At 44.7% G+C, this 24,092-nt stretch overlaps 1 protein-coding gene across 2 annotated transcripts in view; it reads left to right on the top strand.

Annotated features, from left to right (window-relative positions):
- The window catches only part of STAG1 (STAG1 cohesin complex component), a 159,713-nt gene that overhangs the window by 66,757 nt on the left and 68,864 nt on the right, over positions 1-24,092 (top strand). The gene's annotated exons all lie outside the window — the stretch shown is intronic.

Raw genomic sequence — 24,092 nt, 5'->3', positions numbered from 1 at the left:
GAGTTGAAAGTAACCACAGTTCAGAACTTTTCTTCATTTTGTAACTGATATGGGACTATCAGGGTAGAAATCCCTTTTCTTCTTCTTAAGTATAAGGTGAAGTCCCAAGTACAGTTAAAAGCATCAGAGAAAAGAAATAGGAACCATCAGGAGGATCAGCAGCCCTTTTTCCTAGCTGAAGGCAATAAACTTATTCTGTGGATGGTAGGAAAGCCTCTGGAAGCATTCTGTGGAAGGGCTGAAGGTTGGAATTTCAGTTCCCAGCCTGTGTCAGTGCCTGTGCTGTTCACACCCAATCCCTGAAACATTTGTCAGCCCTGTTTGGCAGCTCATGTGAAAGTAGTTGTGTTCTGTTTGCTTTTTTTAGCTCTCTCCTGGAGGTGTATATGAAAAAAACCAAACCAGAAGCTTCTTTGTAAGAATTTGGGCAGCATTAATCCAAAGGCATCTTTGGCCATATGTTTTTATTCTTGTTGATGTAAGCTTTTGGTGAAGGCATGTCATAAATATCTTCATTCCCCTGCTGCTCTCTAATTTATACTTCCCTTCTTTCTCCTCGTTAGAGAAGGCAGCACTCTGCTAAGATTCCTGTGTTTTAAAGCTCTTGTTAGTGCCTGGTGCAGGCTGAATGCCCACTGTGAGCCCTGGCCTTCCCAGAAAAGCTTTCTGTTACTGGCTGAGGCAGCAGCAGAGTGGCTGATGGCATTGACTTTCTTGGCTTTTTTTATTTTAGTGGTGACTTTCTGTCTGTTTTCAGTCCTCTGCTTTGTCCCCTCAGGGATATCTCTGCTGAGCTTCCACCAGTGGCCTTCTGGTCCCAAAGAGCAGGGGCTGGAGAAAGGAAGCAAAAATGACTTATCCCCTGAACTTAGAGTGTGTTTGGGAGATTTAGTCATGTGGTGGAATTTTTGCAGTGGCTACAGTAACAGCTGTAGGACAGGGCTAAACTCCTGGCAAACAATGCAGTTCTTCCCAGTTTCCAGTAACATGCCTGTTTTCTAGAATAAATAAAAGCTTATCAGAAGAGAGTGGCTTTTATTGATAGTCCACTTAGGGGAAAGTGCATGTGAAGCTTTCCTTAATGGAAATGAGGTACAGAAACACACAGATGTTCTGTATTTTGGGAGAAAGACCAAGGTCCTTTGTCATGGGAAGATTATAGGCTCTATTATGACATTTTTATTTCCCTTAAAAGACTTTGTTGACATCCTGGCTTGTTTCTATTTCTGATAAATAACAGGCCCTTGTGAATCAAAACAGCTGCTTTATCTTCCACAATATTCCTTCATTTTCTTCTTTTCAGTTTGGCTCACTAACACTGTCTCATTTTCCAGCCTTCTTTCCCCTGCTAACTGATAATATACCTAACTTTGTGCTTGTTAATTGAAGGGAGGAGCACAACTAGCTTGGGAGGAGGTGCCTCAGGAAACTAGGAAGGTGATGCTAAGTTTATAAATCTAGCATTTGAACAGTGCTTAGAATTATTGGGTATCTAAATGTATATAAAGTTCACTTAGCTGGACGTGTCTTTCAGAAGTTTTAAGCAGGTGAAGAGTGTGCCTATTTTTTGCCTTAGATTAGAAATCATTGAGGCACCAAACTGTTTTATTTAGCAACAGTATTGACCCTGACAAAAATACCTTTCTGCTCAGAGCAACATTGATTTCTCTGTATTTATCCCATTCTCTTGGGCAGCACAGATGCTTCAATGAACTTCTTGGCATCCTCCAGCTCTGCTTAGAGATGTTCCTGAAGTGAGAAGTGATCTCTTGTTGTGTAAATTGTTAATACAAAAAAACTATTAAATAAATGACTTTTGCAGGTGAACTTAAAAGATCTGTGCAACTTAAAACGGAATAAATGTACACCAAAAGTTGGAGCATGTCTGTCCTTTGTTAGCTCTCCTGAGTACCTGGTTCCTCAGTTCTGTCCCGTGGAACGTGTTCTGGGCCGTACATGAATGTCCATTAAAACACTCCAGCCTGACTCCAGTGCTCTCCCTGGGTTTGCAGGGAGTCACTTGCTCTAAATGAGAGGTGTCCTTTATTGAACTGCCAGAGCATCTCAGTTCAATGACCAGCTCTGTGTGGGAGTCCCTGTCCAGGCCATCCTTCCTCTGTTTGCCCGCTCAGTCTGTTTGTTGCTGATTTTGATTATGAAGAGGGGAAATAGTTTCTTACTGGATTTTTCTTTATCTTGCTGGTTTTTTTCTCCAGGAATACAAACAAAAACCCCTGCCTTTCCCAACTCGTCTGTGTAGTCTTCTGCATCAGGTTATGTTGGATTTCTGTGGCAGAAAAATGGTTAAGAAAGACTGATACACTCACCTGTTTAGTTTTTGTTTCCAACCCTTTTGAAATGTGCTGCTGCTTCTAGGAGGATCTTGTATCAGATAGTACTGCAGAAAGATGACAAAGTTAGTTTTAAAATACATTTTCTTCCTGTAAACACAGCAAGTAAATGCTGTTTCCAGTCCTTGAAAAACCCCAGGTTTGTCTGTTGGTAGTAGGTATTTATTTTCCACAGGATTCACAATCTAAAGCAGTGGTGTTGTATTTAGCTTCTTATTTCTAAGTCAGGAGCTTATTTTGGGTGTTTGCATTATAAGATAAGAGGGAACTTTTTGATTTTAGCTTGTCATAATGAGAAAGGGATTTTTCAAGGACCTGCCCCTGGGCTGGGGGTGGAGGTGTGTCCATACTCCTGAGTGTTGTGGGGTGGTGCAGCACTGTGGACACAGGCATCCTCCTCCCTTGCACCAGAGTTGCAGGTCAGTGTTCAGAGTTTTCTGGGTTTTTTTTTTGTGAGCTCTCTTCCATTGCTTTCTTCTTTGCAGGAACATATTTTTTTCTTTCTTTTTGTGAACACTTCTGTAAAGCAGGGAGTGGAACGCCGAGGTCTGTGAGCAACCCGAAATGTCTGCTCAGCAATGCACGTGTGCAGGTCCCAGAAGGATCATAACTGTGTCAGGGTGATGCTGCATCTGGGCTAATTAGCTCTGCCTCTCAGCCTGAGTAATTAGCTCAGGTATCATGCTCTGCTGCCATGACAACCAGGCTGTTTCCATTTCTGGAGCTCCTGTTCCGAGCTGCCTTGGGTATGTGCGTGGCTGTCTGCTTCTGCCTTCTGTTATTGATAGTAAACAATCTGAAAGCTCCCCAGCACTCTGACCTCCCTGCATTTTAAAGGCAGAGAGCCATACTTGTGGAATAAATATTTCTTTTTCCTCACCAGAAGCAATTAGTGGTTGGAACAGTCTCTTGAGCTGTGAAGGAAAACCAGCCATCAAGTCTGTGGCAGAAAAGAAGCTTTTTTTTTTTGTAAGGAAAAACTGTCTCTCTCGTGGTTGAAGAGGAAACTACTTGACTAGTTTCAAGTACTTTCATTATTCCCATTCTTTCTCTCCCATATCCATCTCCTCCCCTCATTTATTTTCTGCCAGGTAAGGCAGAAAGCTGGGAGTTCTTGAGGAGGTTTCCAGAAGTGGTTTGAGCAGTGCTGCCACTGCCTGCCTTGCCTCTGCCACACAGCTCTGACAGCGTTTGCTGATGGAACAGAACTGGGGAACTCCCTCACTGTTCAGTTCCAGGAGTGCTGTGGCTTTCCTGGATGTGAGGGCTCTCCACTGCTGAAAGGGGTTCTTTGATTTGGCACACTGAAGTTGTCCTTGGGAGTAGTTGGTGCAGGAAGCAGGTGGAGTTCCTTTAGACCCTGTTTCTTGTGGTGCATTTTCCCCCCCAGAGTCTTCTCTGTAGGTTGGGGTGTGGATTCAGTCACTACTGAGCAGCCAAACTGCCCCTGGCAGCACTGGTTGCTGGGCTTGCTCAGGGCTGGGTGGATCTGTGCATGAGCTCTGCCCTGCTCAAAGCACCTCTAGGGAGTGTTTCCTGTCAGCCCTTGGGCTTCCCCACACTCTCCTGCTCCAGCCTGGAATGCTGAGTTGTTCCTCACCTGTTCTAGGAAGGTCCTCTGAAAAATCCTGATGGAATGGTGCAAGCTGAGTCAGTAAGTGCAGGAATTCTGGCTTGGCCTGCTTGCATACAGGATCCATGCTCATTTTGATTTTTATTAGTGCTCTATGTGCTTAATTAAGGGCAAGCTAAAAGATTTCTGCTCTGCCAGAGGATATTGAAGTCTAAAACCAGGAAAAAACACCATAAAGTGGCCATTGTATGGTCTGGAAAAGCAGTGAACAAACAACTGCTTGCTTTGCTGTTGGACAGGATTCCAGGAAGCAAATTAACCGGGAAATAGTCTTATTTACTCTGATTAATAATATTTTTATAGGGGGCATAACATTGTAAATAGAGTAATGGTTTAAAAAAATTATTTGTGCAGGGCTTTGTGATCGATGGAACAATTGTTCTGGACAGATGGATGTCACTGAGCATGGAATGAAGAGTGATAAATATAATTTCCTGCATATGGGCCTTTTGCAAGGAACTGCAAATAGTGAGAAATGTTGCTGACTTTGACATGTGTTAAAAGGCTTTATCTCTTCAGTCATTTATTTATTATTAACAAGTTGGTATCATAAATATTTCGCGTTGTGAACAAATTAGAAAATGATGTGATTCATTCCTTGGAGGCAATATTGTTATTGAGGGTATAATGTCTGCTTTCTCACAGCTTCTTCAACAAAATCCTTTTTTTAGTGTATGAGTATAGGGAAGAAGTTGCAAAGTAAAGGACTAATATATATTTTGAAAAATTATTATTTACTCATACAAGATTTGTCATGGCAATGTCAGGGATTTATAAAATATTGTGTGCGTGGTATACAGAAATAAAAACACCCCCAGAACTATACAAAGCAGTTAAAAACATGCCTTTAACCACATTCAAAAAGGGAAGGTAAGATGGAAATTACTTCATTTTCATTTTAATGTGTGGTATAGATAAACGAGATCTGAACTTTGTACTTCTTGTTTCTGAGCCTCGAGGTCATTTTTACAATGTGTTTGTCTTGCAATGAAAGCTTATAAAATTCAAACTGAAAATAAGATGCAAATTATGAACTGGCTTAGGTGGAAGGTAACTTGGGTTGCCAGGCATGCATTAAATGTTTCATCAGCTCTCCAAAGGAAGGTAGGTAAGGTTAAATAAATTCATATCACACACAATTAATGTGGTTTCATCAAAATCAGGTTTTTGTGAAGAAATACAAATAATTAATGTTTGTGACATTCTTGAAACTAAAGCTGTGGTTTCATTGTGTGTATTGTTTCAAATCAAAAGGGTTTTCACTGTTTCCTCCTGTTTGCTGCTGGATGGCATTTGGATTTGGTTTTTGACATCTCCTGGACTCTTTCTTCCTCACCATTTCTTTTTCCTGTTCTCTAGCTTTTCAGAGATTCTTTGACTATGGGAAAAGTAGCCACAAAATTACGTTTTTGATTCTTTTAAGCTTTGCATGTTCCTAACTCTTCAGGGGATGGGAAGCCTTGAAAAAATTAAAAGAAAAGATGGTTCAGATCTGGAAGTGCAAAGAAGCGTTGAAGGAGTGCAGAACATTTGACAGCCACTTGTGGGTGATGGCATCTCCTTCCCAAAGATGTGTCCTGCTACTCTCAGAAGCGAGTGGGAAAAGCCCACAGGAATTTGCTTTCGGTGCAGGAGGTGTGAGTGAAGGGCACACTGGGCTTGGATTGAAAACCTGCATGAAATCCCTGCTGTGCTGACTCTGCCTCAGTGCAGGAGTTCACTCTGGGAACTGCTCACGGGAGCAACAGTAATTCAAACCACATGGAGTTTTCTTTATGACTTGCTACCTGAATATATTGAACCAGTCATGTTTCACATGACAGCAGACCAAAAATAAGCTGGCTTAAAATCAGCTATTAACTACTTTATGGGTATGAATTAATATCAACTTTCAAATAACTTAAATGTATTGAATTAATTGACAGAACTCGTGGTACTAAAATACTTTAGAGCAAATGTATAATGTAAGGAGAGACAAATTACCTTTGAAATGAATTCTGCACTGCCAGTTCTGTATAATAAGTTCAAATCTCTGCTGGAAATGAAAGCACTCCTTGTGAGCCTGGAACAAAGTCTGTGTTCTGCTCCTGTGTGCTGCTAAGTGAACTCAGAGCTTGGAAAATTATTTTTGGCACTGCACATTGGAGATAAATTGTGTAAGGCTTTCAAATACTACCGCTTGTTTTCCACTATATTAATTTAATTACAGACAGATCGATCTGGGAAATAGAGCTGCTCCTCTGACTGCAGGGGTTCAGCTGGGGAGTCTCTGTGTGACGATGCTTTAATGCTACAACTTTCTGAGAGAAGAGGAATAAACACCTCTTGATGTTTCTGGTTCAGAATAGTCATGTTGTACCAGCCAGATCTGGGCCATTTCCTCTTCACTCGGGTTTGCTTTCTGTGTTACACAGATCTGTTACAGGAGGGACACCCCCTGCACTGAGCAGGTGAGAAAAACCTTGCTTGGATTCCTTTGGACAGTGTTGTTCTAGGAGTTGTGGGGAAATGCTGCCAGTACATGAGTTTGCTCCCTGTGTGTCAGATGCATTGCTGGGTTTATTTTAGATGGCAGCGATGGTGCTCTCTGGGAAGACAGGAACTAATTACCAAAAGCAATCAAATACCACCAGATCTTAGCTCTTCATTACAAATGGGAAGAGTCCCCATGGCTCTGATCTTTCCAAAGGTGCAAATTCTGCTGGAGATTGTCAGACTTTTTGCAGACCAAGGGTGGGAATTAAATTGCAAAAATGACGTTTCTCTCAGCAAACACTGTATTTGCAATTCTCTCTCTTTTGCATTAAGGAAGCCCCAGACTTATTTGATGAAGTGCAGTGCTGGTGCACTGCAGTAATTACTTCTAGAGAGAAAGATGTGAGGATGATTAAAAAAGTCTGTATCCTATTGAAAAAGCCATATTCCCTGGCACAAAGAAAGTTATTAAACCAAATCCAGTATTCTCTTAATCTGCAAGCATTCAACAGTAGCTGGATTTAGGAAACTAAGACAAGCTTGAGTTTCAAAGAAGATACATCTGAATTTGGAAAAAGTGGACTCTCAGTCATGTGCTGCTCACATTCCAGCACTGCCTCCTTCCTTCCTTGTTCATGTAGGTCTCCTCACACTGCCTCAGTTGTCTTTAACCTGAACCATGACCAGCTGAGCCCTGCAACTGTTCACATCCTTTTCATGGAAGTTTCCCTTATTTGCATGGAGCAGGAGGCGTGGTGGAATGTTTTTGGGTACCTGGAGGGGGAGAAAAAGGTATTTATTGTACAGGAGTGCTTTCAGATCCTGCAGGAGCAGCGAGGAGCTCCCCTGCCAGCAGTGTCTGTCCCCTGGTTAACCCCGGCTCTGAGAGCCCCCAGCAAAGCTGAGCCCGGGCTGGGGTGACTCCCCAGCTCAGGAGTTGTGTCTCAGGTGTGGAGTTCAGCAGTTCTGCCTGTGAACCTGTTCCATTCCAGCTGGGAACAACTGGCAGTGCCGCTCTCCACCCACAGCACCAGGGCCTGGGTGGGATGGGACAGCAGGAGCAGCTAGGAGGGTAAAACAGCTCTCCCTGGTTGGAGCCTGTTCACTCAGGAATGGTCTGGGGGCTTTAATAGGCACCATCTGTGGTGGGAATTGGCTTCTGCGAAGTCATAACATCATCTTTGGAAATTCCTTTAATGCAGTTTGTCAGATCTACCACAGTCTCTGCTGCTTGTTTTGGTCATTTCATCATTGTTGAAATAAGTGTTCTGGATAACTTAGAAGTTCTTGTGACTTAGGAAAAAGGGCCTAGAAATACTTCTATCAACTCATTAGAGTGAAAACTTACTGTAGAAATATTTAACTACATAGATACAGAGGTAGTGGAATTTCAGTTTGTGATGACATAAATAGCGGCGATTTTCTGCTCTGTTGGTTCAAAGCATTTTTGCCCCCGTTTTGATTTTCATCTTATATTCTTGAAGTCACTTTATTTAACCAAAATGCCTTTTTTTTCTCCTTGATGAAGAAGAGAGAGATGCATTTCAACAAAAGAGCATCTTTTGAGGTGAACAAAGGATTGCTGTTATTCCTGTGTTCTCACAGCCTGCCTTTTAAGCTGCTAATTTTTTCTTTATGGAAAACAGAAAATGTAACACACCAAGTGAGACCAGTCTATTTGCACAGATCTCCATAAAAACAGAAGTAATTTCTTGCAATTAGAGCTGGATTTAGGAAGAGTCCTCTTTTTTTTTTTCTTTCCAAAGTTTTGAACCAAAAGAAGTAGAGAATCTTGAACTAGAGCTTCCATGTTTCCCATGGAATTCCTCCTGTAGGAAGTGGCTGTGTGTGACAGTGTGTTTGTGGGGAGCCCCTTTGATTCCAAGGATTTTGCTCACATGACTCTTGTTTGAAGGGAGCTCAACCAGAGTTGTCAAAGTACTTCCTCCCTTCAGACTCTTTAGACACCCAGAGAAGGCCTGGACTCCCCTGACAGCCTCTGCAGCTCTAACTTGGCCTCTCTGACCTTGGCACCTGTGTCACTTCTGGAGTCTGAACCTGCTGCTGAATGGAAATGACAACAGTTGCTGGGCCAGTCAAGGTGCCAAGTGACCTTTGTAGTCTTAACTCTGGGTCTTGTAACAAGAATTTTGTGTCTTATGTGTCTTAAGGTTTTGCTTTTAGTAGACAGCCAGCTGTAGATTCTCACTTCTTGTTCCCCACTGGGAACATGGTGGAAATCACTGAAATTCTTTCTCTAGAGCCCTTGAAGACAAGTTACTTCTGATCTGCAGAGAGGAGCTTTTTCTAAAACTGTGGTTTAACAAAACTGATTTTTGCAGTTCATAGAATCACAGGATGGTTTGGGTTGGGAGGGATCTTAAAGCCCATCCAGTGCCCCCCCCTGCCATGGGCAGGGACACCTTCCACTAGCCCAGGTTGCTCCAAGCCCTGTCCAACCTGGCCTTGGACACTTCCAGGGCTGGGGCAGCCACAGCTTCTCTGGGCAACCTGTGCCAGGGCCTCACCACCCTCACGGGGAAGAAACCCTTCCCAATATCCCACCTAACCTTGCCCTCTGGCGCTGGGAAGCCATTCCCCCTTGTCCTGTCCCTCCATGCCTTGTCCCCAGTCCCTCTCCAGCTCTCCTGGAGCCCCTTTAGGCCCTGGAAGGAGCTCTCAGGTCTCCCTGGAGCCTTCTCTCCTCCAGGCTGAACACTTGAAGCTCTCCCAGCCTGGCTCCAGAGCAGAGGGGCTCCAGCCCTTGGAGCATCTCCATGGCCTCCTCTGGACTTGCTCCAGCAGCTCCATGTCCTGATTCTGTTGGAGCCCAGAGCTGGAGGCAGCTCTGCAGGGGGGTCTCACCCTGCTGCCCACCCTGCTCTGGCTGCAGCCCAGCACACAGGGCCCTTTGGGCTGGGCACACACTGCTGGGGCACAGTCAGCTCAAAGGAGAGAGTCACATGCACTGCCACAGCTGCTGGGAGAGAGAGGAGAAAGGAATTCAACTGCTGTGCCTGTCCAGAGATCATCCACTCATCCTGGGGTGGCAGCACTGACAGAATCTCAGCAGACCTCACACTGTCTGCGTTCAGAGGAAAGGAACCCATTTGATTTCATCTCTTGGTTTATAATTTGGTGAATTGGTGAAGTGACCAGTGACACAGAATCTTGTGCTCTGAATGATGAGGAGATGGGGTTTGTGAGTTGGCAGCACTTGGATCTGTAATTTTCCAAGCAGCTGTTGACAAGTCTTTTCAACCAATCACCACTGTGTTTGCTTCCAGAAGATGTAAATCTTTCCATTAATGTACAGAAGAAAACATGCCAGTCCTGGTACCACTTGTGGGTATTTCAGTAACAGACTGGAATTTTAAGTCCTGATTAACTAAGGAAAGAGATTCAAAATGCCATGAGTTCTTTATCTGAGTTACAAAGGTAACAAAGACTTGATTACAAATCTTAATGATAATGATGCAGAAAACTAGGCTGAGTTAGTTTGCTTTTTGTTCTCAAGATTTGTGACGAAGTAATATTTTTTCTTTTCCCCCCCTGTAAACTCCAGGCTTGTGGGGCTGGCCCCAAAATGGCAAAGATTTGTGGTGATGCAGAGATGCAGAAATGTGACTTACTGCTGTGGTGTGCAAAACACAGCTTATTCTCTCTCATATCATACATTTTGACAGTTTATAACTAAATTCATGGCTTAGAGTTTAATTTGTAATGTTTTCAGTTGGAGTTATGTATACTTCTGTCAAACAGATACTTCTGTTTCTACTGTTTGTGGGGGGAGAGTCCTCTTGAGCTGTAAAGATTTTGGAACACCTTGTGTGTCCTTGTTCTGCTCCACTTGCAGCCCTTCCAGGAGAGGCAAACAGGGAAGGTTCCAGCCCAGGCCCATGACAGGCACTTGCCAACCATTCTGTGTAACAGCAAGGAAGGATGTTCTCCCTCTCAGATTTGTTTGATACCTAAGACTCAACTGGTTTACCCCCTGTTTCCATGGCAGCCTGGAACAGCAGTGTTGTACTTCAACTGGGTGGAAAAATCACTGTACTGAGCTCTCTGATAGTTCACTGGCGACTTCCTTGGCACATCTTTGAGACGTAACAAACAGTTGCATCTACACTTCCTCTGTCCCACGGAATTGTGTAGAGCCTTCTCATAACCCTCTTCCCACCCCTCCATTCCATTTTGTTGCAGTTATTTCTTTGTATTAAAAATGCATCAGTTAAGATCAGAGAGTGGAGCTCCACTGATACGTTTCTGAGCTGATCCTTGTGCCCTCTTTCTTCCCTGCTCTCTTGGGTGTGAAGCCTCTTCTGCCCCAAGTTTCTGAGGTCCCAGCACTGAGATCTGGGGTGTAAACACTTTGCTGAGATGGGCAGTGCTGGTTCAGCTGCTGCAGGGTGTTGTCAGAGCAGAGTCACAACTGCTGGGTATGAGCTGCTTGGGCCTGAGCCAGACACTGTGGCTGGAGATTGTCAGGTCACCTTGGGATATCACGTTATCGCTCTGATCCTTTCCTCAGGGATTTCCCTGTTGTGCTACACTGCATATTATGTATGTAATGCCATAAGTATTTCTTTTTCCTCCTTGATTGGGATATAAAATTCAAGTTTATTACGTTTCAGGAAGAAAAAGTAATCAGAGGTTGGGGAATGAAGGAAAAATTTTGACATGTTCAGAGTAAGTGAGTTGATCTCAGACTGTGTAGTCAAGTACTATTAGTAGAGTACATTCTAGTGTAATGAATACTAGTCTAGTACACCTTGGTTGTTGTATTTATTCAGTGTACAGTATTAACAGTTGAGTTCACTTGCATTGGCTTTGCTCCAGTTATGGTAGGTTATAAAATCAAGAAGGATGCTATGGGCCAGGTTTAGCACCAAGCTGTGAAGGTGTGAGAGAAGTTGAAGTGCAGTGCTTAGGTGTAGATCTAGATTTCAGGTGCACAGATGGATATCCCCCAACTTGCTTTCAGGGCAATGCACACAGAACTGACCTTGTGAAGTGGCTTGTGTTTCCTGGGGCTCAGAAGGCAGACCAGACACCAGGCAGCTCTTGGGAAAGGGGAGCATTGCACTCCTCACCCCCACAACTGCTCCCCTCTGCTGCCTGTGCTGAGCAAAGCTGGCAGCTCCTTCTGCCTGGAAACAGGGAGAGACATCACACAGTGGTGAAAAATGCATTAACCCTCAGGTATTCTAAGACTTTAATCTCCTGGAAACAACATGAGATGGCAAGGAGTGTGAAAATGAGCAGTCCTCTCTCCTCCTTGCATTGCTTTTAGCTCCTGTCAGCCTGTAATAACAGCAAAAAAGTACTAAATGTCATGGAACCACAGGATGGTTTGGCTTGGAAGGGACCTCAAAGCTCATCCAGTGCCACCCCCTGCCATGGGCAGGGACACCTTCCATTATCCCAGGTTGCTCCAAGCCCTGTCCAGCCTGGCCTGGGACACTTCCAGGGCTGGGGCAGCCACAGCTTCTGTGGGCAACCTGTGCCAAGGTCTCCCCACCCTCCCAGGGAAGAGTTTCTTCCCAATATCCCCCCTAACCCTACCCTCTGGCAGGGTTACTGAACACAGTCTGTGTTGACAGGGAGTTTCAGCTGGGAAGGCAGTTATACCCAAAACATGGGGACTGTACAGAAAATTCAGCACTGTGGTTAAACTTGAACATGGTTCAAATATGAGCCTGTTACAGTAAAGACACCCTGATATTAGCACTTCCAGGTGTCTTAAACTGACAGTGGGGGAGAGGGAGTGCTGGGAAACCTTAAAGGAAAGTTTGCCTAAAGTGCTGAAAGCTGTGGAAAAAATACTCTTGTTTTTTACAAAATATTGAGAAAACTAAGTGTTTTTTACAAAATAGCACATTAGGTGTAGGTTCTGGTAAAGTCTTTTATAAGTATTGCTCTGTATTTTCCCACTTTAAAGAGTTTTCCACTGAGCTGTAAGACCTAACCAGAGGAGTTGTGGGGCTCTGGTTAAGCTGGTGGTGGAAGGTGCCCCTGCCTGTGGCAGGGGGTGCAATGACAGGAGCTTTAAGGTCCCTCCCAACCCAACTGTCCTGTGAGGAAGGTGGCTGCTTTATTCTGGCTCTTGCATTTGGGTATCAACAACAAATGGTATTAGTGGCATGGTAATACATGGTGTGTTTACACAGACATTTTTGACTTGAGCAAAATACATAATTTCAACTGTTTCTGATCCTAAAATTTTTAAGGTAGAGGATCTAAAACAATCTGAGAGGATTATAAATAAAGATTTAAGCATTTTCCTGATTCAGCCTGTCTTACTTGCAACGTTCCTCTGTGTTTTTCTTCTTTCCTTTTTCCTTAGCAGCACTTGATTAATTTTCCCCCTTGAGCCCACTATCTTAGTGTTAATTAATGTGCTCAGACCCTTCCTTCCCTCTTGTATTTCAGCTGCTGTTCATTACTATTTGTCTTTCAGCACTCTTTTCAGGACTTGCTGCTTTATTACTTAGGTAAAGTTTTGAGGTTCTAGTATTACTGAGTTTATACAGGTGTATCTGTTTTATGTTTTGCTCTCAAACACTCCTTAGTGAATCTTAGACATACACTCTTGAGGAACAAGTTGCATGTTGAGCTTTCTCAGTTTTCTGCTCCTTTTCCCACATTTCCACTTCTATTTGTCTTGCCAACACTTGCTGTGATCTGTGTGTGTTCCAGGAGTTTGTCTTCTCTCAGTTCTGAGGTGACAGTTCCCTCTTGCATTGTATTTTTAGCAGCATATCCAGACTTTTGCTCGTTTTGACTCTAATATGTGCTCTCTTGTTCTCTTACCCATGCCAAAACATATTGAGCAAATATTAATTGTGTTGTTTTAAGTTCACTTTTGATCTTGATGCTTCCTCTCACTTTTCCCTCGTAGCCAAGTTCCAGTCAAAAATTTAAAAAATATTCAAGTTTTCCTCACAGCCTTTTTTTTCCTGTAGGGTTTCTTCTCTTTATAAATCCCTTGTAAGTGGAGGTCCTGTCTTTGCTCTGGAATAGCTAATCCAGGCCCAGTCATTGGTATCAAAAGCAGCAGATACAGTATCTGTGCCACTCCCTGTGGGGAGGTTTCTCAGATAACATGTGACACATTTAAACCATTGCTGTTATTGATTTCCTACTCCTTCTCCTCACACTGGTTAATGACTAAGCTCAGAGCACCTGGGTTTCTTAAAGTTCATGGAGTGGGAACTTGAAGCTGTTAGTCTGTGTGACAGATACACATTTACAGTGAGGACAAAGCAGGGCTGGGGCCTGAGCCCTGTCCCTTCTGCTGTGCAGTGAGGAGGGGCTGAGTGAAGCCTTGTCCCCTTCCTGAAGCTCCGGGGTTTGACACCCCCCAGGACTTTCCAGTCCTTCATGTGCTGCACTTCTGGGCATCCATCCAGGGGACTGCAGGGAAGGTGCCTGCAAAATGGAGAATGTGCTGTTATGGCCCAGCTTTGAGATAGGTTAAATTGTTCAGGTTCTCTTACAGGAGCTCAGAAGTGCAAGCAAATAGCAGTGGGGAGCATCCTGATCAGTCCTCCTGGGAGAGCACCCCTTCCTGCTCTGCCCTTCCTGGTTCCCTGGCTGCAGCAGGACCTGCACACATGGCAGAGACAGGACAACCCCTACCCCTCCCAAATCCTGCTGTGCTCTGGGGCTGGTGAAGCCACACAGAACAGTGCCCAGGCCTGGAGCCCATCAGGGTCCACAAAGACACTGCAGCAAGGTTGCACAGAGCATCTGAAGTTTGGCACTGCTTGAATTTCTCAGCCTGAAGATCAGGTTTTTTTTTTTTGCATGGGATTTCTCAAATTCTTTGTACTTCCTTAAAAAAAAAAGCTCCATACATGTGTTCAGACAGTCAAAAACTAGAAAGGGACATTGGAATGAGATAACAGCTGAGGGAAAATAGATTTTTTTTATTCCCTAGCAAAGCAGGAAAAATAATTATGTGACAAAGGAGGTCTCCTCTCATCTTATGTCCTTTTAACTGAAGAGAGGGAAAGATAAAGCATTGCCTTGAGCCAGCTCAGCTCATTTTTTGCATTGTCTTTTCACAGACCATTGGCAGTAAATGCTTGGTCTTTAATATACTCTAAATAAGTGATTTCATGAGAAGCAGAACTAATGAAGAGGGGTTTCTGGTGGATCTGTGTTGGTCAGTTTTACTGAATTACACAAAAGCAGTTGAACATATTTGTGAAGAGTCAGATAACCTTTATGAGAGATGAAGTTCTGAAGGCCATGTAACTTAAACAGATTTGGAAGAACTTCATGACTTTTTGGAAACTAGAAAAGCTGCCCAGACACAGTGCTGGGGAAGGGGTGGTTGTGCTGCAGCTGAGGCTTTTGCTGAAGCAGCAGCACTCACAGTGTGAGTGTCCCTGTCTGTCTCCAGCTCAGTCAGGGACTGAGAGATTAACAGAGATTGAGGTCGTGGTTCACTCTGTGCCCCAGTGACCTCTTTGGCTTCTGTTCACTCACCTGCTCTGGTAAAATTTATTGGGACACTTTCTATCCAAGATCAGTCAGATTTGGTTAAACAGATAATTCAGACTTTATTAAGCAGCATAGTTACAGACAGAAATGCACCCAAGTCTCGTTTTTTTCTTTCAGGTTAAGAAAAAATCCTGGAAACATTGCAGGTAGATGGTGGCTTTCATTTAATGGAGGAAATCAAGTGTTTTAGATATAGGAAGTTTCAAAGAAGTTTCTGTATCTCCAGTCTCACTTGGCCTGGGGGCTCTCTGAGGGGTGAGGTGAGCACTGAAAGGTAAGGATTGGCTCTGGGATGCCTGGAGCTCAGTGGGCAGTCTGTGCTGCCATTGCTGATAAGGTTGGGCACTGGAGAGATGCTGTAAGTGCAGACATCCCTTTGGTCCTGATCCTGCCCTCCCCTGAGAGGAGCTCAGTTGGTCAGAGCTTGGTGCTAATGACACCAAGGCTGTGGGGTTTAGCTATTCAGAAGAATGCATAATAAAGAATCTGTAGTATGTGGAGCCTCTTCCAGTGTGGTGCAACAGAAATCCATTACTTTTCTTTTGAGAAGTACTCAGTATTTTAAAAAGTGCTTTGAGGCTTATTGTAATTGCTTGGAAATATTGTAGAAAGTACAGTAGTGGTACAAAGCACTTGCTCTGAGCTGAAATGTGTTTATCTGACAGGTTGCATGTTTTCAAGGCCTTTGTTACTACATTATCCCACCCCTGAAGTTGTGTTATGACCAGAGACACCTGGTTATTACATTATCCCACCCCTGAAGTTGTGTTATAAGCAGATTCACGTAGTGCCAAGCCCCAGTTCCCACAGCAGGGTGGCATGTTGGGAGCTCCCCCACAGCCCAGGCCTGGGGCTGGGCACAGGGATGGTGCCTGTGGCCTCTCATCAGCCATGGCAGTGGGGTTGTCACTGCACCCTTGGCTGCAGAACTGCTTACCCAGCATCAGTGTGCTCCTGTTTGGCTTGTCTGGCTCCTCTGCTGTCACTGGGTACCCCTGGGAAGTGTCTGGCTCTGCTGTCTTTGCACCCTCAGGTCAGGTATTCACACAGACAGGATCCCCCTGAGAGGGGGCAGAGCTCAGGCCCACCCTGAGCCCCTCTTGTCTCTGAGAGCAGCTGAAGTGGGGACATGTTCCCAGGGCAGCTGATGGGGGAGTGCAGAGGTGAAAGCAGCCTTTGATGAAAGCACTCAGGGTAGATACACCTAAATGGACTTATTCCAGATATTTGCATTGTTGTACCTTACACTTAACTTTGAGCTCAACCTCCAGCTCTCTCTGTTTATATTGCTGGATTTGAGTCACTCCCAGGAGCAGGCACCCAAAGGCTGCTTCCACACAGGCACTGACCAGCTGGAGTTACTCACAGTTTGCTCCTGGAGCAAACTGTCATTGAGAATAATCTGAAAATAAAACCTCTGTGCTTGGCAGTGCTCTGAGAGGCCAAGGTAAGAATTAGAAATAGAGGACATATTTATATGTGTATGTATTAGAAACAAAGAAAAAATCTCTCTCTCAAACTTGCATTGCACCTCTTCTTGAGCATTGAATGTAATTGGGACCATCCCACTTCCAAAAGGATATACAAATTTAGAGAGAAAAACCCAAGCAGTGGGGTAAAGAATGGCAAATAGAGGAATAGTTATTAATTGTGTTGCAAAACAGATCTTGACTTATCCAATAAAACGATCAGGCAGCAGCTTTAGGGACAGAATGATGTCCCTTCTGAAGGGTGTGCAGATAAGCTGCAGGTTGTGTTGGACATGCAAGGTACACAGGATTAAGAGCTGACAGATCCACCAGCAGCTTTAAATCCAGCAGTCCCAGTGTGGCTTGGCCCTGCAGCCCAGCACACCCTGAGCTGCTGCCACAGCCCATGCTCATCTCATGGTGCTTTGTGCTTGCACCACTCCCAACACCCCGTGCACACTGCTGGGTACAGAGCTCCCTGGGTCACCCTGTGTTCCATCACATCCCCAGGGAACGTTCTCAGACATCCCCTGGCAGCTCATGGGCAGGAAGCTGCAGCCATCAGTGGCCCCCAGAAAGGGATCTTGGCCCCAGCGCTGGGGGAACAGGGGAAAGTTTCCCAGGAGCATGTCTTGGGGGTGTGCTTTGCCTCTCTCCTCAAGCCCGAGTGTCCTGCTGCTCACAGCCTTCTCATTCAGCACAGTGAACTGACTGAGGCAGGACAGGGTGTGCCTGGGGGATGATGGAGGTTCTGGATGCTTCCAGGTGCAAAAGACATTCCCAGGAACAAACTGCTGCCTTTGGGGCAGCAAAGGCTCCTGAGCTTTTCACTTATGTTCACGTCATTTACTGTTGTTCAGGTCTGACAAAAAGGGTGGCTGCCATGTGAGAATTGCTACTTCAAGCCAGCAAAGCCTGAGAAGATCTATTTTGTGAAATAATTTAGTACAAATACTAGATTGCAAGTTTAGTGTCTTTGATTATTAATTCTTTGGCTTCTTGGTACTCAGTGACATGAAGGTGGGGGTGCAAAGCAGTTCACACTTCCCAAAGGCACGTGCTGTAGAGCCACAGCAAAACAGCATCACCTGCCTTACACCCAGAGCAAGGAAGTTTCCTTTATTAAACTTCTAAGACTTGAGCACATGGAGTGTACCATTTCTGATGCACTGAATTATGTAGCCTACTTCTTTTTCTGCTAGCAGTCTGTGGAATCAGCATGCTTTCTTCCTGAAGAGCTTTATTTGCCAATTTATGGGTTTTATGGCTCTGGAATCCTTCAGCAGTGTTGGCTCTCAGCTGTCATTCTGGCTATTCTAAAGAATTCTGTCACCAGCAAACTGTCTGCTCCATTATTATCCTGTCTTTCAAAGCATTTATATCTGCTATGTAGCCTATTTTATCAGCACTTTTACATAGAAAGATCTATTGATAGGTTCATTCTGTTCTGAAAACTGACCATTTTTGCTATCTTTGTTTTCCTGTCTTTTAATATGAAAACTTTCTTGCCTGTGCTTACTACATATTAACTCCTCTAAGAAAATATGAAGGAGAGCATTATAGAATTTTGAAAATGTCCATGTGTTCCTAACTGTATGACTTTTATCTGGTTATTGATGCCTCCTGGAGCTGCAGGGGGTTTGTGAAGCACGACTTGCCAGAAATGCCATCAGCCTTGAGCAGGCCCAGCAGTCGTGTCCAGCACAGCAATCCCAGTTACCCACGTGTGGGTAATCCCAGTTACCCAGTGTCCCCAGCCAAGCCCTGAGCAGCCAGTGGCTCCAGGAGAACACTGTGGGAAATGCTCCACTGGAATCCAGGTAGGCACATCCACAGCCTGTCCCTCATCCACTGAGCAGGTCACCCTGTCACAGGAGGAGAGTAGAACCTGCCTTTCGTAAAACCCTGGCTGGGCCTCATCCCTAAAACTAAAGTTTTTTGTCAATTGAGGTGTCCACACTGGGCGAGATGTTTCCCTTTAGCCCGAATTTGGTGTGAAAGGCCAGCAGAAACAGTTCAGCTGATTTTCTGAATGGCAGTAAGGAAGAAGTGTTTCCTTCCTTATGGATAAGTTACGTAAACCATTGCAGTAATGGATTTCTGAGCCTTGTGTAATGAAGGAGGTAGAATTCCAAATGCTTTAGGAGTGTTCCCTGGGAGTGTGCCTGTTTGTGCCTCAGTCACTGACAGTGTATGTGGTATGAACGTGTCACTGTGGCCATGGGATGAGCCCAGGGTGGGGACTGGAGGTGGCAGTCAGGCAGTGGGAGCACAGAGCACCAAAGGGCCCTTCAGGATGGTGGGAGGACTCCAACAACCAAAGTTTCCTCATTCCAGAGTCAGCATTTCCTTTCAGATTTTCTCAGCTTTAATGACACATGGCCATAAACTTGGTGACTCTAATGGAGTTCTCTGGAGTGACTTTCCTAGTCTTTAATTCCAGAAGATTGCTGGGAAGGATTTTTAGCAAAATCAGGATCTGAAAATTCTGGAAAAGGAGCTTGCCACTAAATCCTTGTCCTGTGTAACATTTCCCTTTGTTCTGAAATCCAGAATAGCCTTCTTGAACATGTCTGGGTGGTGCCAGCAGGGAGGGAAGCCAGAGCTCCTGCTGGGCACAGGTCCTGTGGTCTGTATGATGGACTGTGAGCCAGCAAGGCAGGAAGGGCAGAGACAGAGGCTGCACTGCTGCTCTCCCTCGGTGTGTTGAGGTGCATGAGGTGCAGGGGGCTGGGAGATGAAGGGAATTAAACCAGGGAGGTGTCATCAAGGAGTAGAGCAAGTTAAGGGTTTCCAGTGAATTCTTATAACTGGTGGTGACAAGGTTTTGATACAGAAGGAGAAAAACTCAGATGGAAAACACTCTCCTCCAGAGTTAATTCTCATCATTGGGATGGCAATTTAAATGAGCCCAGGCATTAGAATAATAATATTCCTAGTTCTGTGAGAGCCAAATGAAGGGCAAAACAAAGATAATGATCTTCAAAAGAGGAAGAGACTGTACTAAAAATATGTATAAGTTCTGTGTGGGAAACACAACCAAGGAAAAAAATAAGTTTCCTGTTCCAAAAATTCTGTTCTAGACTCGAGTGTAAAATAACCTAAGGCAAAGGAGGAATGGGAATTATAGCAAGATAACTACTTGTTCAGTCATGGGCTGTGCAACAGTCTGAAAACCATCATGGAATGTGAAAAATCAAATGATCAAAGGTAAAGATTCAGGAATTGCAGAAACTCGATGGACAAAATCAGAGCAGTGCATCAAATATGCAAAACAGTTAAGGGTAACAAAATTCTCTTCTAGTAGGTAAATGAATCAGCAGAAGGTCAGTTAGAGAATTGGGCTGCAGCAGGAGAGGGCACCTTCCCTGGTGAATTGTGTGTGAGGCCTTAACATTGCAAACAGATTTCAGAGAACACATTCAAACATATTTTGGGAACTGACAGATACTTGTTTCAGTTCTGTTGTAGGAGAGGAGACTTGGGTGAACCATTAGAATTCTGTTTAACATTTGTCTGTGATTCTTGTTTGCTAAGGTTGTACTTGCACAGGACTGTAGTTATTCTCCCACTGGGGTTCTTGCTGATTTGTTCAGTAAGAGTTCACTGTTGAAAGCTGCTCTGAGGATGAGTTGGGTCTGTGTCTCTGAGGAACTCCCTGGCTTTTGGATGTTGCTTCACTGGCAGCAGGACTTGGGCAGTGTGGAGTCCCTGCTGCAGGAAGACTTGGGGAATACACCAACAAAACCTCTTCTATTCCTGTGTGTGCTGAAGTTCAGCAAAGTGCTTAGGTTGGCTTCTCTCCTGACTTCTGGGTTCAGTAAAGACTTTCAGTTTTCCAGCACAGAAATCCATAGAAAGTCGGGAGCCCTGGTGGGATTTGAGAGTCTCAGCATCTCCTTGGATGTGCTTTGACTTTGCCAGTAGTGCTTCCATTTGGATTAATGATTAATGCCTGTTGATTCCAATGAGGGAAGAGCTTCTGCAGTGTTCATGTGTGAGCATGAGCAAGGCACAGAGAACAAACCTATGTGCTGCCCTGAGTAATTTGTGGGGAGCTTCAAGCAGCTCTGTTCTGGGACCAGAAGTGCTAGAGAAGGGGCCCATGGCCCAGGCTGAGCAGTGAGAAATAACCTGCTCCAGGTGCTTTGACTTCAGCCTTTGTTTGTCTTTCACGTGGAGATTTGTCACTGCCACTTCTGAGATGATGAAAAACTGCACTGATGGGCATTAGAGAAGTGGATTCTTTCTTATGATCTAAATTCCAAGTGGGGAGAAAGGTATAAGAGATGCACATTGAGTGATACTAAGGGGGAGAAATACTGCCCATCCAGCAATTCTGTAATCACCATCCATCCTTGCAAGATTTTTATTAAACTTGCCCTCTCTTGGCAGTTCCAGCAGCCCAGATTAATTCCCAGTGCTCTGATCCCCACTAGCAACTTGGAGCTGATGCAAAAGAGCATGCTGCCTGTTTCATATGATCCTTTCCAGGGCAAATCTTCTGGTGTCTTCATCTCCATGCCTTTATAAATCTTTCTGCTGCTTTTCCAATTTGTGTGGTGGAGAGATACTAACCAGTCACATGAATGTAAGGGCCCACTATTAATCCTCCTTTAGCACGAGGCTGGGGGCTTATTTTATATCCATTGCCTTCACTCTTGAGCTGCAGTTTTCCCACTGCTTTTCTTGCAGCTTACTCAGCGTGGGCAGGTGGTCCCAAAGAGGAGGGATGGAATTGCTGTGTAGCTTCCATGAGTAAAGGCACAGAGATGCCACCTGACTCTGAGGTGTAGTTAGTGTGCTGCAGAGGGTAGAGCTCAGTGCCAGCAGGGATTTAGGTCTCAGGAGGACGTTTCCCACCCAGTCACTGGGTGTCATTAGCAGTGTGTAAAGAGCTGGGCACTGCTGGACTGGAGTCCCACTTGTGCAGTGGCCTGGGCTGTCATCTGACCTTCCCTTTCCTGCAGGAGAACACTGGAGTGCAGCATTTGGTGTAGGGTTGTTCCCTGGGGCCAGGGAGTTGGGAACTCCTGTTTGGGGGAGGAAAGGTGCTCATGGGACAACCCCCATCCAGAGGGTCCCCTCTGTAACTCCCAGGATGAAAGGCTGATTGTTGCTCAAGCTCCAGGGCTTACACACCCTATAAAGCCCTTGGAGGTCTATTGTTTCTTCTCTTCTGCAGGGCTCACTGTTATAACTGGTTATTCTTCTCACTCTTCTGAAGTCACTGAGTACATGGTGTGTTATATCTCCTGGAAATATTATATCTTGTTTTGTCCACAGTTTAGGGTTTTTTTCATCCAGTTTTGTATAGGCCCTTTTAGTCTTTCTCTTCTCTCTTTGAAATAAAGTTGTGTCCTCTGTATGGGTTTTTTTCTCTGCACTTTTACAGGCTGGGTTGGGTGGTATGATTAATTATTGACAAATTAAATTGGTACCTGCCTTAGCTGAAAGTTAATCTGGAATTTGGTAATTAAGGATATGGACTTACATGTCAATGAGAAGACTTAAAACACAATGTATGTGAATAGGTCTGAACTGAGAACTTAGTGCTGAAGTAGAATAGGCTTCTCAACTTCTAGTGAACTAAGACAATTCAGGTCCTATTGACTAAATACAGAGTGAGAGCTTTGTGATAGAGGTAAAACTCAGAAAAGGATAGAAGACTGGCAGCAGCATGAGTAAGGCAGAGACTGTGGGGATGTATTCCACTGCTTTTATTGTATTCTATAGAAAATCTGTTCTGTTGTAAGGATTCACTTTAAAATGGGAGAGTTTTGCTTTTCACTAATGGCAGCAACTCTGAATGTTGCTGCCCACTGCAGTGTGGGAATGTGGTGATGACACCATGAAACCTGCTGTGGGCAGAGCTTTCCCAGCCCATTTAGAGTGCTCCAGCAAAGCCAGTGGGGCTGTGTTTTGGCTGGGGGGGGAAGGTGGTGGGAGGAAAAGGCTTCAGATGCCCACTGCCAGATAAGCAGAAACTCTCATTCTGCCTCCTGTAAACTTTGCCATAGAAGGTGGAGGAAGGAAGGAGACCTGACTGAGTGGGTAGTGCTGTTCATCTCCACTCCTTCAATGTTTGCTGGCACTACCCTGGCAGAGCTGAGCTCCTGTGCACCCCAGCACCCCTGGGAGGCATCAGGAGTGGTTTCATCCCTCTCCCAAAGAACTGAGCCAGTGTTTGTTTGTTTGGGGGGGTGTAGGATCCCCCCAGCCTCACCTGTAACCCTGCAGGTGATCAGGGAAACCCTGGAGTGCCCAGCACGGAGCTGGTGCTCTGTCAGTTCTGGGCACACAAAGGGAGGAGCCTGACCATGATCCCACAGAAACTGAAGCTGTTCCAGGTTATCAAGAAAAGTCATAAACAGATAGGAATAAAACTGGGATCAGGGCTCTAAAGCAGTAAAATAACAAAGGTCAGGAGGTCACTGCCTGACTGAGGGGTGTGTTGCCAGTGAGAAGAGCAGCAGATGCAGCAGGCAGGGACAGAAAGGGGGTTCCTGCACCTGAGAGGGGTTTCCAAGAACACCTGTCTGCATCAGTACTGAGACATACTGGGAAACTGCTGCACTTGATCAAAACAAAACTCTCGGTGGTGGGGAAATACTAAAATATATCTGCGTGTAGAGGTGATTTCTGAGCTGATAAAACACACCCTCAGTGGTCACATGATGGTATTCTCTTGGGCTCCTGGTTTCATAGGGATATATTGCATTACTAATTGTTTATTAATAATACAGAAACACCAAGCACAAATTTGTCATTGTCAGAACTGAGGTTGACAGTGTTACCCGGTCTGAAACAGATAACAGTTAAATATTATTTCATGAAGAAGCAAAACCAATTCAAGAAATCACTTTTTAATTTGCGTTGTAAACCGATCTCCCAGTAACATACAGAGGCTCTGACTGTGTTGGCATGTTTTGAAATGTGGATGTTTCTAATGCTTCTTTTTCAAGGAATAAAATACCAGAATTAAAACATTCATGTAATATTCAGTATGTTTAAACTATCCTTATTTCTCCCTTGTACAGGGATAATACTGCTCACTGTTAAGCTGCTTCTGTTAGGGTTTGAATTTTTGAAGCCATGCAGTGGATCATTAATCCAATTGAACTTTCTGCAAAAGCTGTGGGACTTACTCTTTTGTGATGTTAATGGTGTTGGGGTGGATTTTGTAGCTCTGCAGTTTGCTTAATTTTTCTGCATTTCCTGCATTAACAAAAGAAGATTGTGAAGTGACCAAGAGAAGATCAGGCAGCAGCAAAGAAAGTGTCTCTCTGTTGTCTTGGGTGATGTCATTGGGTATTTAGATAGTCTCTAGCTCCAAGGGTCAAAATATTTTGTTTGTACTGATTGAATTTGGATCATGTCACAAGAACTGTCATTTATGGCCATTGTGTTGTTACATTTTCAATTTTGGAAGCTTGGTTGGATTCCCAGTGAAGAGTTAGTCCCATCAGCTTGGCTGTTGGGGTGCTGGGGGGAATGCAGCATCCAGAGGGAGGAGTGACTCAGCCACAGGTGCTGCTGCTGGGCCTGGGAGCCCTGGGATGGGCAGGACCTGCCTCCGTCCCTGAGCTGTGCTGGGGCTCAGCTGGGCACTGCCATCACTGCCTGTCTCTGCACATCTGGGATCCAGGGCTG

Source organism: Pseudopipra pipra, chromosome 10 (assembly GCF_036250125.1).
Source record: "Pseudopipra pipra isolate bDixPip1 chromosome 10, bDixPip1.hap1, whole genome shotgun sequence".
Classification (NCBI taxonomy): domain Eukaryota; kingdom Metazoa; phylum Chordata; class Aves; order Passeriformes; family Pipridae; genus Pseudopipra; species Pseudopipra pipra.
The sequence above is the reverse complement of the archived record's forward strand: the minus strand, read 5'-3'. Positions and strand labels throughout refer to the sequence as shown.